Source organism: Balaenoptera ricei, chromosome 17 (genome assembly GCF_028023285.1).
Source record: "Balaenoptera ricei isolate mBalRic1 chromosome 17, mBalRic1.hap2, whole genome shotgun sequence".
Taxonomy (NCBI): Eukaryota; Metazoa; Chordata; class Mammalia; order Artiodactyla; family Balaenopteridae; genus Balaenoptera; species Balaenoptera ricei.
The window spans coordinates 55,377,121-55,389,826 of record NC_082655.1 but is presented as its reverse complement, the minus strand read 5'-3'; the positions used below and the strand labels follow the sequence as shown (position 1 = coordinate 55,389,826).

General features: G+C 36.6%; 1 protein-coding gene across 6 annotated transcripts in view; it reads left to right on the top strand.

Annotated features, from left to right (window-relative positions):
• Positions 1 to 12,706, top strand: part of RALYL (RALY RNA binding protein like) — an 814,820-nt gene that overhangs the window by 30,615 nt on the left and 771,499 nt on the right. Inside the window, exon 1 of one of the 6 annotated variants that reach the window (XM_059901170.1) lies at positions 1,894 to 1,953. The exons of the other annotated variants lie outside the window; for them this stretch is intronic. The gene's annotated coding sequence lies outside the window, so the exon portion shown is untranslated. Of the gene's footprint in view, positions 1 to 1,893; positions 1,954 to 12,706 lie in introns of those variants that run through there. 6 annotated transcript variants of the gene reach the window in all.

The following is a 12,706-nucleotide window of genomic DNA, read 5'->3' as shown; positions in this document are numbered from 1 at the left end:
TATGAAATGTTACATTTAGGTTGAAATATTAAATACAGCTCTACAGACAAGATAGCAAAGCCAGGCTTTAAAAGGCTTAGTTTGAAGATGGACTAGATATTTTTTGTACACAAGTGATAGTTTCTTTGTACCTCTCCTCCCCTCCCTCCTTTTTTTTTTTAAATTTTAATTTATTTGTTTAATTTATTTTTGGCTGCGTTGGGTCTTTGTTGCTGTGCGCCGGCTTTCTCTAGTTGCAGAGAGTGGCTAGCGGGGGCTACTCTTCGTTGTGGTGTGTGGGCTTCTCATTGTGGTGGCTTCTCTTTGTTGTGGAGCATGGGCTCTAGGCACCCGGGCTTCAGTAGTTGTGGCATGCGGGCTCAGTAGTTGTGGCGCACGGGCTTAGTTGCTCTGCGGCATGTGGGATCTTCCCAGACCAGGCCTCGAACCCGTGTCCCCTGCATTGGCAGGCGCATTCTTAACCATTGTGCCACCAGAGAAGTCCCTCCCCTCCCTTCCTTTTCCTACCCAAACAAATTAATTGCTGTCTTGGATGGTATCAATAAAAGACATTCTCTATTTCAAAATTTGTGTCTAGAACTTGGTATATTGTTTCTTTTCCTTCTCTTCCTTATTCTTCTTCAGATCTGTAACACATTCAGAAGATGATGCCAGTTTGACTGGGTGATGAGTAGATCTGTAAATTATGTACCAAGAAGTTAATGTAAATACTGTTTAAGAAATTTTTAGCCAGGTGATATTGGGAGCATATTAACTACCTGCAAATGACTGAATGGTTGTTACTATTTACGCTTTTTCACAAATTCTTTTTTTTATATTTCCCCACTAACTATTCTCATAATTACCTTTCAAGACTCAATTCTAGAGACACCTTCTCTATGATAACCTGCCTGATGGTCCCAGGTGGATGGATCATTCCCTCTTTTGTGTTCCCTGTGTCCCTGCCCCATCCTTTTTGTTTCAGCACTTACCACATTGAAGCACATTAATTTATTGACACATGTGCCTCTCTCCACTAGCCTGCAATGGACGTGAGAGCACAGACCTCATCTTAGTATTGTGTGTTATTCATATCTGTAGCCCAAGTCCTAGTTCAATTTTTGACAGTAAGCTTTTGTACTGAATTGAACCGGGGGTAGAAAAGAAATGTTCTTCTTTGCTCTGGAGGAAAGAAATAGGGTCAAAGGGTAGAAGTGACAAGGACGCAGATTAGTTAAATCCATTACTAACAATTAAAGCTGTCTGAAAATGAAATGACCTGCCTTTACAATGTAGGTTAAGCACAAGGTGAATGATAATGCGTAAGAGATGTTGCTTAGCCTGACTTCTAAATTCCCTTCCAACTCCTATATCCCATGCCTTACATTTTTCTCATGTGTCAGTAACTACCTTCTTGGGTAGCCTTCAAAAGTACTTTCATATATATTATCTCATTTATTTGAACAAATTTCCTGTGATGTATGTAGGGATAGGGATTATCATTCTAATTGTTCAGTAAAATGAGGCATAAAGAAATTAAGCGACTTGAACAGGGATACTCCATCAGCATGAAATTTGAGACCAGAATATCCTCTTCCTTGTGGTAGTTTAGCATTCTTTTATAGATAAAAATATCTGAAATGGTCTGATTTGGACATTTGGGGTACATGCTCATTTAGATATTCATTAAGAAATATGTTTCTTTCCTGTTTATGCTTTTATGCATGGTTAATTTTTTTAATGATCAAACCACTGACTGTCTTTTTCATGCTAGTTTTAATTATTGTATTTTTTTTTGATTGTTCTGAATAGCAAGGACAACAGAAAAGCATATATATAAAACAATGCCTAAGAGGAAACAGTGATAACATACCACATATTTCAAAAGTCTGGCTGCGTGAAAGTCTCAGTATGTGAGCATACCCCCTGCATTCCATGTCAGGAACCCCAAGAGTGGAGCACGGGCTATTGCAGGTGAGTGGCCAGATTTGACAGCGATATCTGGCTTCAGCACATTCCCTGGAAAGGCTAGAAATAGACAGGAGTCATTCTGGATTGCATTAAACACCTATTATGAATTTTATTTTATTATGTTCTACATGTGTTCCTACTCTGAGAGCTGTACAGGAAGGATTGCACTTAAAGTTAGATATTTCCTGCAGTAAGGTTAAGATCATATGAGGAAGTAAACCAATCATTTCAGTTACCTATCCCTGTGTAACAAACCACACTAGAATTTAGTGCCTGGGGCTTCCCTGGTGGCACAGTGGTTAAGAATCCACCTGCCAATGCAGGGGACACGGGTTCGAGGCCTGGTCTGGGAAGATCCCACATGCCGCAGAGCAACTAAGCCCATGCGCCACAACTACTGAGCCTGCACTCTAGAGCCCACAAGCCACAACTACTGAGCCCACGTGCCACAACTGCTGAAGCCTGGGTGCCTAGAGCCTGTGCTCTGCAAAGAGAGAAGCCACTGCAATGAGAAGCCCACACACTGCAGTGAAGAGTAGCCCCACTCACTGCAACTAGAGGAAGCCCGCACACAACAACGAAGACCCAAAGCAGCCAAAAATAAATAAATAAACAAACAAACAAATAAATAAATAAAATAAATTTATATATAAAAAAGAACTTAGTGGCTTAATACAATAATTCTTTTTTTCCTCATGATTCTGTGTATTGACTGTTCCTCTGCTGGTTTTAGATGTCATCAGTCACGAAGCTACATTCAGCTGGTGGTAGGACTGGGATTTCAGCCAGAGCCCCAGCTTAGTTCTCCTCCACGTGGCCTGCCCAGATGGCTAGCTTGGTATCTCATGGCGTGGTGGTCTGAGGGTTCTAAGAGAGAAGTGGAAACTGCCAGTCCTATTCAGGCCTGACTCTAAAGTCCAGGGATGTCACCTCACATTTATTATCAGCCACATTGTGTTGATTAGAGCAACTCACAAGGCCAGCTCAGATAAAAGGGCAGGAGAAATTGACTGCATCTCTTAATGGTAGGAACACCTCTTAACGAGTAAAAGGGGTAAGGCAGGTTATTAGTGGCCATTGTTGGTGGCCATAGGTGTATGTACCTTATTACATTGGCCAACCAGGAAAATAGTAACATGCAGAAAAGGAAGATGTGAACTCTGGGATCACATTGCTCCTTTGTCAAGATCATAGAAATAATCACCTAAAAATTATATGAATGATGTTTCTCTCCATATTGCTTAAAAGCCCTAACAATCCTGCCTTTCTTAGAGTAAATCAATTTGCCATTAATTCTGTTGTTATGATTATGCTTTTCCTGTCTGTTTAGTTATTTTTTTGTAATTTTGAGGTGAGATAAACACTTTCTGAAATATAGCAGATGATAATTTTGGGCTTGCAAATTTCTGTCATCCATATATTGATTATTTAACTGTTTGTGCTGCCTTAATGATGGTTAAGTATGATTAGTACCACCAACTTTTGTGTAACTATAATAAATTGTTTCCAAAGATTCATTTATTACTATTGTTATTAGTATTATTATTATGTATTACTTAGTTTTTGAATTTTACTCAGGTAGAATTGAATTAATTTTTAAATAATTTTAAAATAAAATTCTTTAATACATATCTGATTTATGTTATCTCAGCAAAATCCAGTCACATTTGCTTTTATTTACCACTTATTGATCAATATATAATAAAAGTTCTGTCTATATACTATTTTGAGATCAGAAAATATGGCTCTACAATATTAGTCCAAAATATTTGGGCATGTCTTCATTAATTCTATCTAAATTTATTCATTTTCTAGGCATTGGTGTTTGAAAATTTCATTTTCAACATATGTTTATTGCTTTATGACCCAGCATTAAATTAGCCATCTTAGTGATTTTAAGAGGTATAGACTGCTTTTTTTTTAAGTTCATTGCATCAATTCAGATTTTTGTAAGTTTAAAAATAAAATCCATTTATGTTTATAAATGAATTGCCTGGGAATAGACTTAACATAATACAACACTTGACAGAGGAAATTTTGTCTCATTTACTCAACTCAAAGTTATATTTTTAAAAATAGTTTTTTCATCAGTAACATACATAGAATATTTTCATGGCAATAAAGTCAGCTCTTCTCTGTTGATAGAAATTTGCGTGATACCAGTGAGTGTAGGAGTCATGGTTCCAGATCAGAAGTTTTGGGTAAGGTTTTCTGTTTGTAGATGTTATTAATTTCAGTGTTTCAAGCCTAATCTTCTGATTTAACATTTCATTCTGGCAACTGTGTTCTTTCACTACTGGAAAAATATAGTGTACTTTTTGATTGCAGCTTGTATATGCATAAGAATATTTGTTTTGATTCACACTGGAGACTCAAAATAACATTTCCAGTTTACTTATGAGCTAAGAGTATTTACAGATCTAAACCAAAAACAGACCATCTTTCAATGTGTTTATCAAAATGTTTATAGTTTCTTTTTCTGGTGGTATCAAATAATAAATATGGAACAAAGTCCGAGTCTGTTTCTTGAGCATTTCTGTAAACAAAAAGTAAACAAACTATGATCTATTGGCTTCTATAACTCTTTTTATAGTGAAAGATACAGCATTTAAGTGTAATTTAGCAAATTGTCTGTCTTATCCCGTTCTGTAAAATAACTACCATGAGTTATTTTCTATAGATTTTGAATTGATAAAGAGAAAAAAAGTTTCTAAGTTTTTAGATGAATTGTGTAGAATGTTCTGGAACAATAGTTTTCCAACCTATTGGTGATCTATTAGTGGCTGATGAAATTAATTTTAGTTTAAATTTAGCATTTTTAAAAGAGTGGAATAGAATTGAGTAAACTAGATTAGAATAGAAAATAGAGTACATAGGCATGTAGTAAAGAGTAGATGTTTTATGTAAGCTTTGTTTGAGTTTTATACATTTTTATGTAGTTGGTCACAGTGTAAAATAGGCCTCTAGCTGAGAGTAATGGTCAAATCAATTTTAAAGCTATATGCAACTTTATATAATTCTTCAGTAACAACTTTACACCTCACCATTGAACTAAGTTTGGTGTCTCCAACTGTATTTTGATGAAACACAGATTACTTTAAAGGTGAGCTGTTATTAGTCAGAAAAAGTGTGAAATTTTGGTCTTCCACATTTTAATTAAATATTGGCCTCCTGTATTAAATGCTTATTTTTAATAATAAAATGCGTGTGACTCAAATCTATTGATTTATCTCAAAGTTTTCAGTTTATTCTTCATAACTGTAGTATAGTTGTCAGTCATTCTTGAAGTATTTTGACAGGAAACTTTCTATTGATAGGATTAAATCTGTTTATTTACAGGACAGAAAGAGCTGTAATATTAAGGAATATATGGTTCTATTAATCTTATGTAATTATGACCTGACAAGATACTTTCAAAATGAGATGATGGGACTTTCCTGGTAGCACAGTGGTTAAGAATCCGCCTGCCAATGCAGGGGACATGGGTTCGAGCCCTGGTCCAGGAAGATCCCACATACCACGGAGCAACTAAGCCCGTGCACCACAACTACTGAGTCTGCGCTCTGGAACCTGCAAGCCACAACTACTGAGCCCATGTGCCGCAACTACTGAAGCCCACATGCCTAGAGCCCATGCTCCGCAACAAGAGAAGCCACTGCAATGAGAAGCCTGTGCACCACAGCGAAGAGTAGCCCCCACTCACTGCAACTAGAGCAAGCCCATGCGCAGCAAAGAAGACCCAACAGAGCCAAAAATAAAATATAAATAAATTAATTAATTTTAAAAAATGAGATGATGGATAGTAAATAATGCCAATTTCTACCATTCTAAATACAACTTAAATCACTAGTTTATGCTTAAATGTCTGTAGTTGTTGATCAAAGATTAATATATTACTTTAGTATTGAAGACTGATATTTTTTTATTTTTAGTACTTGGTCATTCATATATTTAATGTTTGTGCCTTGGCTTAGCATTCTGCTAAAGCACCAAATGTGTGAATCTTCCTTCATGAAGCTAGTGTTTTAGTTGAAGAGACAAAATAGGATCCTAAAATACATGAGCTCCTTGAAGTCAGTAATGATGTATAGTTATACTTATGGTGGCTACACCTTCAAGATTTCCTTTAACAAAACTTAGGAAGTATTGTTGAATGAATGGATGATTGAATGAATTAATTTAAATAATGTAGGAAAAACCGAGGTATTGCTCATGAATTTATGAGTTTAACATGCTCATGGAAAAGCATGAAATAGTATGAGCTCAAGTTGCTTTGAAAAGGGTTTTAAAGGAGATTGGACTACAACTGAACTTTAAAGGGTAGAAAGGGATGGGTTCTAGATGGGAGAGGTTGTATGAACAAAACTACTATCATGAACTAGAAGTGTTTGTAAAGCCTGCTCTTTCCTACCTCTTTTCCCTTTCCGAAGGAAAACAGCTTTCTCCTTAGGCTTCCATATCTAGGTGGTTGTGGTATGCAGAATGATGACACCTAAAAGTTGTCTACATGCTTATCTTCCGAACCTATGAATGTTGTTACCCTATAGATAAAAGGACTTTGTAGATATGATTAAGGGTACGGCCCTTGGGATTGGGAAGTAATTCTGGGCTATCCAGAGAGAAGGAATGCATGAAGAGGAGTAGTTCTCTCTCCTTTCTGTTCCACAGTGTCTTAGGTTTGAGGACCTCAGTGGTATATTGGTCAGTTCAGGCAGCATGGTTCAGGGAGCTGCTAATAACTCTGTGATTGGTTTTAATAAGTGCCACCTTTTTCCTAGTTAACCAGTCTTGAAATGTGCCACTTACAGCCTTCTCCCCACTAATGTATTATTTTTTATCAAGATCAGATATTACAGTCTTTGAGTAGTTTTAGTTCTCATATTCATTCCCTTTTCCCCTTTCTTTTTCCCACGTTCCTCATCCTGACCTGATTATATCTTGACTTGCCAACTACATAAGCCTCCTTTCTCTCACCCTTTCCATCTAGGCTCACCTAAATATAGCCCCACAATAATCTTTTAAAACTCCTTTTGATCATGTTGCTGCCTGAGTCAAAACCTTTAAATGGTTCCCTGACATTTATAGGCTCCTCTGTAGGATAGCTTTCAAACTACTCGACAGCCTAGTTTCAACTCCCATTTATCATGCCTCATATCCCATTATATTTCTACAGAAATCATCTTCACTAGCCAAATTGGCTCACTCTAAATCCCCTAAATATACCTCTTGGTTTTTTGCCATTGCGATTTTTGCCCATTTCATTTCTCTCACCTTCAGTGTACTCCCTGGCACACTACCTTTTCAAACCCTAGTCCTCTTTTGTTTTGTGTCTTTCCAACTAGGAAATGCTTTGCCTCTGGAATAGATTGTGGTCCTATTCTTTTAATAACAAGGAAACTTCAGAGCTCCAAGAAGGAAACTTCAGAGCTCCAAGAAAACTAGACCAATGATATTATATTTCCTTTCTTTCCTATCAAATGCAGTCTCAGATGATAGTAGGGTTTTTCCAATATTACTTTTATCTTTAGTTTTGAAGGTGGGAATCTGCAAATATGAAACTATCCTAGACTTCAAACCTGGGTCTGGCAGATCAGGCTAGCCCTCTGGCAAGGGGTGTTTTGACCCTTTGTTTTTCATTACTTTCCCTGGGACAGAGATTGAGAGCCCCTGGTGAAATCAAATTACTACCTCAGTAGGTAAATGCCAATCCTTTCAATTGGTGTGAGAAACAAAGGGATACCTCTCTCCCTCATCAGTATTCAGGGACTTATACTGAGAAAGAGTATAAACACGGGGACTTAAGCAGCAGATGTGCTCATTATTCACTCTGAGAGCAGATCTGCAGGAATCTTACAGGAAAGGGCAGAGTGATCTTGCTTGGCAGCCTTGATAAAGGAAAATGATCATAATCTATTCTTTGCATCTTTCACATAAGAAAGAAAGATTGTTTTGTGGTAATCTATGAGTTTTAGGACTCATTTGATTATTTTCCTGAGGATCCCTCAAAATACCCAGTTCTAATTCTAAGCCCTTTTAGCTATATTGCCTAAAATGTCCTAAATTCTGCACCCCTACAGTACCTAAAGCATACATTGATGATTAATCCCAGAGTGGCTGATGCCTCTTATGCACTGCCTTTCACTCTGTTTTTGTCACACCTCCATAGCCAAATTATCAGGTCCTAGAAGGAAGCCACTGCTCCTTATTTATTGTGCCTCCAAAGGTGCCCCCAGAGCTTTCATTCAAATATTATTTACTGAGTGTTTACTATGAGTCAAGCACTGTTATGGATACCCACATCTTGACTATGTGACGTTCTTTTTCTCATCTCTAGAATGTCACTTAAAAATATCTGTTAGCAGGAAAGCAGACTCAGAAATCTGCATCCAAAAACACAATTTGCTTGTTCCTTGAATGTTCACTGATGTTTTTGCACTGCATACAGAATACCTTATAATATATCTAATTGGACCAAAATAATTCAGAGTTTAGGCTCAATAACTGAGAGCTGTTTTTCACCAGGGTTTGCATAAACTCCATCACTGCAATTGAAATCAGAGTAGAGAGAAATCCAGGAACTTTTGACTATACAAGATTCAGTATCAGGTGGTAGGCTACTCTGTTGCTGATTTTATTTTCCCAAAGGCTTGTTGCCAGGACTATCAATGTTTACCAGTGTCAAACTTCCTCCATTTGTCAGATCATTAAAAAATTGGATAATAAGCAGAATGGTTTCAAGTGAGGACTGGAGGGCAAACGTCTGTGAGGATCCCTGAGAATAACTTAAACAATGTGTGGTAGCTGTGAACAGTAGGGCTAATCCTAGATGACATGAAGCTATCAGAAGTAGGGTACATCTTTATTTAGCAAATGCTTCAGGAGATCAGGACTCTAAGAGACAGTCTGATATACTGAAGGGTTCTTCAAATAGCTGCAGTCATGAACTGATGACATTTCATTTATTTTATAGAGGCTATTTAGACCGCCATTAGTCTTCTGTCTTTTTCAGCCATACCCATTCACTTACAAGCCATAATCACCTCCCTGAGAGGCATCACTCTTAAGAGAAATCTGAAATCCAACACATACTGTAGAAATACATAATACAAAACTAAGCTCCAAAGAAATAATAGGAAATCTCAAGGTGGAAGAAGTGATGTGGAAACCCACAGGTGGAACAGTAAGTAAGGGTGATACTTTTTCCCAGGGGGTATCAGTCCAATGCCTGGAGGAGGATAGGAGATGTAGCCTGGGCTCACGTGAGGTAGGGAACTAAAACTTAGACTCCTTCAAAAAGCTGGGACCCCCTCCTCCCCCAGTGAAAAGAGGATTAAAAAACTCTGACCAAGGAAGTTCTGAAGGTCACTTCTTCAGGCTGTGAGTAGAAAAACGGGATTCTGTGGGAGAATTCAATCCCCAGCTTGGCCGTTCGTGAATGTGGCATGTGATTTAACACCGTGCAGGATGCGGAGATCCCAAAGTGAAACACCTGAAACCTCCTGGGACCATCAGAAGCAAACACGAAACCTCCCTACAGGGATGTTTCCACAGCCCACAGTAGCAGATTGTCACCAGAAGATAGAGAAAAGATAAATGTGAAAAAAATGACATTTTCAAACATAGAAAGAGTCTACCATCCAAAAGATTTTGGCTGAAGGAGCCACTAGATTGTACTCTGGTGCAAAGGAAATTGTACCCAGAAAGAATTTCTTACAACTCCAAGTAAAAAGACAAAGAACCCAATTTAAAAATGAGTAAAGGATCAGAATAGACATTTCTCCAAAGAAGATAGACAAATGGACAATAGTCATGTGAAAAGTTGTTCAACATCATTAGCCATTAGAGAAATGCAAGCCAAAATCACAGTGAAATACCACTTCATACCCACTAGGATGGCTATAATCAAAGATTGAAAACAGTAAGTGTTGGTGAAGATGTGGAGAAAATAGATCCCTCATATCTATTTTGCAGGTGGGAATGTAAAATGATGCAACCATTTTGGAAGACTGTTTGGCAGTTCCTCAAAATGTTAAATATGCTGAGTTAACCATGTGACCTGCATTTCCACCCCTAGGTATGTACATATAGGAATTGAAAACATATGTTCACACAAAAACGTGTACATGAATGTTCATAGCAGTATTATTCATAATAGCTAAAGATGGTACAACTCAACTCAAATATCCATCAGCTGATGAATGGATAAATAAAATGTGGTAAAGCTATACAATAGAATAGCATTTAAGATAAAAAAGGAGTAAAGTACTGATACATGCTGCAACATGGATGAACCCTGAAATCATTATGCTAAGTGAAAGAAGCCAGTTACAAAACCACACATGGTATGATCCCACTTATGTGAAATGTCCAGAATAGGCAAATCCATAGAGAAAGTAGATAAGTGGTCTCTGGAGGCTGGGTGTAAAGGGGAAGGGAGACTGACTGCTAAAATATACGGTTTCTTTTTGCGGGTGGATGATGAAAATATCTTAAATTTAGACACAACTCTGTTATGTTGAGTTGCAAAAAAAGAAAAAAAAGCAATCTGCAACCCAGTGTATAATGTATAGGTTCAAAAACTAGTGTTTATCAGGGAATTATTGGGGGTAAACTTGGCCTAAAGTAAAATAAAATCCAGTAAAATAAAACTATGAATAAGGGAAACAGTAATAATAAATGCATTTTCTGTAGTTCATTATATTACTTTGTAGTTTATTTCCTTTCTATATTTGTTTCAGTAAACATAGATATATCCACTTTACAAATTAAGAAAAACTATAATTATTATAGTATAGCCACAATTTTCAGTGTTAATTGGGAGTGAAAATGTAGAACAGAGGCTATCATAGCACTATTCCTTTCTTCTAATATGGTTGTTTTGTTCAGTCCATTCCATCCAAGCAATTTCTATAACAAAGTATTGCTGGCTGTCATGTGCTGTAGCATTCTCCAGTAAGAGGGAAGACTGGATGGGCCCTTTGCCGTCTCACATCTTAATGAACCATTCCCTGCTTTCTTTGGCATCTAAGTTCTTCTAAGGCAAGGCAAGCATACTGTTTAACAGGGAGGTGCTGGAGGGGGGCGATGGGGAAAGGCTCGCATGTTATACAGTAATCTGTTAGTATATACAGTCAAATTAAAGACATTTTAAAAAGTCATTCTAACACCCTCCCTACTGCATATAATAAATCCAGAAGATGAAAAAGTACTAAGTAATTAGCACTGAGTGTAAACGGTGCAATCGCAAAGCATTTACACATGAAATAAACTGCTGGTGTTGCTGCTTTTCAGGTGATCACTGTGAGTTTATAATTCATTCTTTCTCTAAAGGTTTTAGTTCTTTCAAGAGCAAGATCTCTTATTTTACACTGTAGGGATTACATAATTAATATGGGAAAAAATGACTCTACTGCATAGTCAGAGTAGAAGTGTATTGGTGAATACAGATAAATTAAAAACTAATTAATTTGAAATTTATGGACTGGTGGCCACTTATGCCATGACACATTGAATGCTTTAGTAAGCAACTGCATTATTCAACAGAATTCTTAGTGGGAGTGATTGACAAATGTGGGGATGTAGGTCTCCTGTCATGAATACAGATGGAGCCAGAGGTAGCTTTTTTCCTTAGTCATTATTTAATGATTTTATCTTGTAAAATATATTATTTAATTGTTCCCTGAATTAAGACTATTTATTTGGCTTTCTGTTCTTTTAGTTTCAATTCCAATATCTAATTTAAGTTCTTTAGGAATTAGAAACCACATGTTCCTATGACAGGAAAATGTAGTCCATTAAATTTAATTAATAGTTAAGACTAACAATGGCTGAATAATATCAAAATGATTTCTATAATAGAGTATTTAATGTGTGCCAACAATTCTAATTATTATTTTAAGAAAGATCAACTCTGAGTGTTTGTGATTCAATGCTATGTTTACGGTCAATATCTTTTCCTATTTTTATAAACACTTATTGGCAGAAATGGGCGTTAATACTTGTCAAATCGTAGAAATAACTATCCAAATATATCATTGGAAAATTAAAGAAAATTATAATATAAACATTAATTGAAGTACTTTTTTGATCATTGGTGTTTTAAAATTATAGTGCCAATGTTTATCTTGATCATTTCCTGAAGTTTTTAATGGTAAGAATGCAAATAAACTAGTTTTTAACTATATAATTTTAATGTGAGAACGCCTCAATCATAGAAAACACAGCTCATTATTATTCATAATAATGCTGTTGTGGAAAGAAGACCACAGACTCAGACATTGCCTTTTATATGAGTCACATTACTTGAAGGCAGGGTTGAGCACTCACCAGTAAAGGACTGAACCATGACAGCAGAATTCTTAACAAGTCAAAAGAGCAAAGGGTCTTTTATATCTGCAGATACCAAGAACTCTTCTAAGATTTGACTTGTAACCAAGTACAGGAGAGTAGAGAACTGGGTACTCTCTGAGAAGGAAGAAGTGGCACAATAATGGTCAGTAGGAATGGTGATGTTGGAACTCATTATAAAATAACAGATTTCAAAGATGCTATATGTAAAGTTTGATGATTCATGAAAGACAAAAGCAAATATAGATTTGAATAGAGGTTATGATTTGAAAATTTGAAAGTAGAGATTAACATTTGAAAACATAAGTCTTCAAAATAATTGTTTAGAGAAGGAAAGGGAGGATGCTGACATTGAAGAAATGTAAAAGGATTTTGGTTGCTCGAGGGAGTGCAACACCAGGAGCCTTTT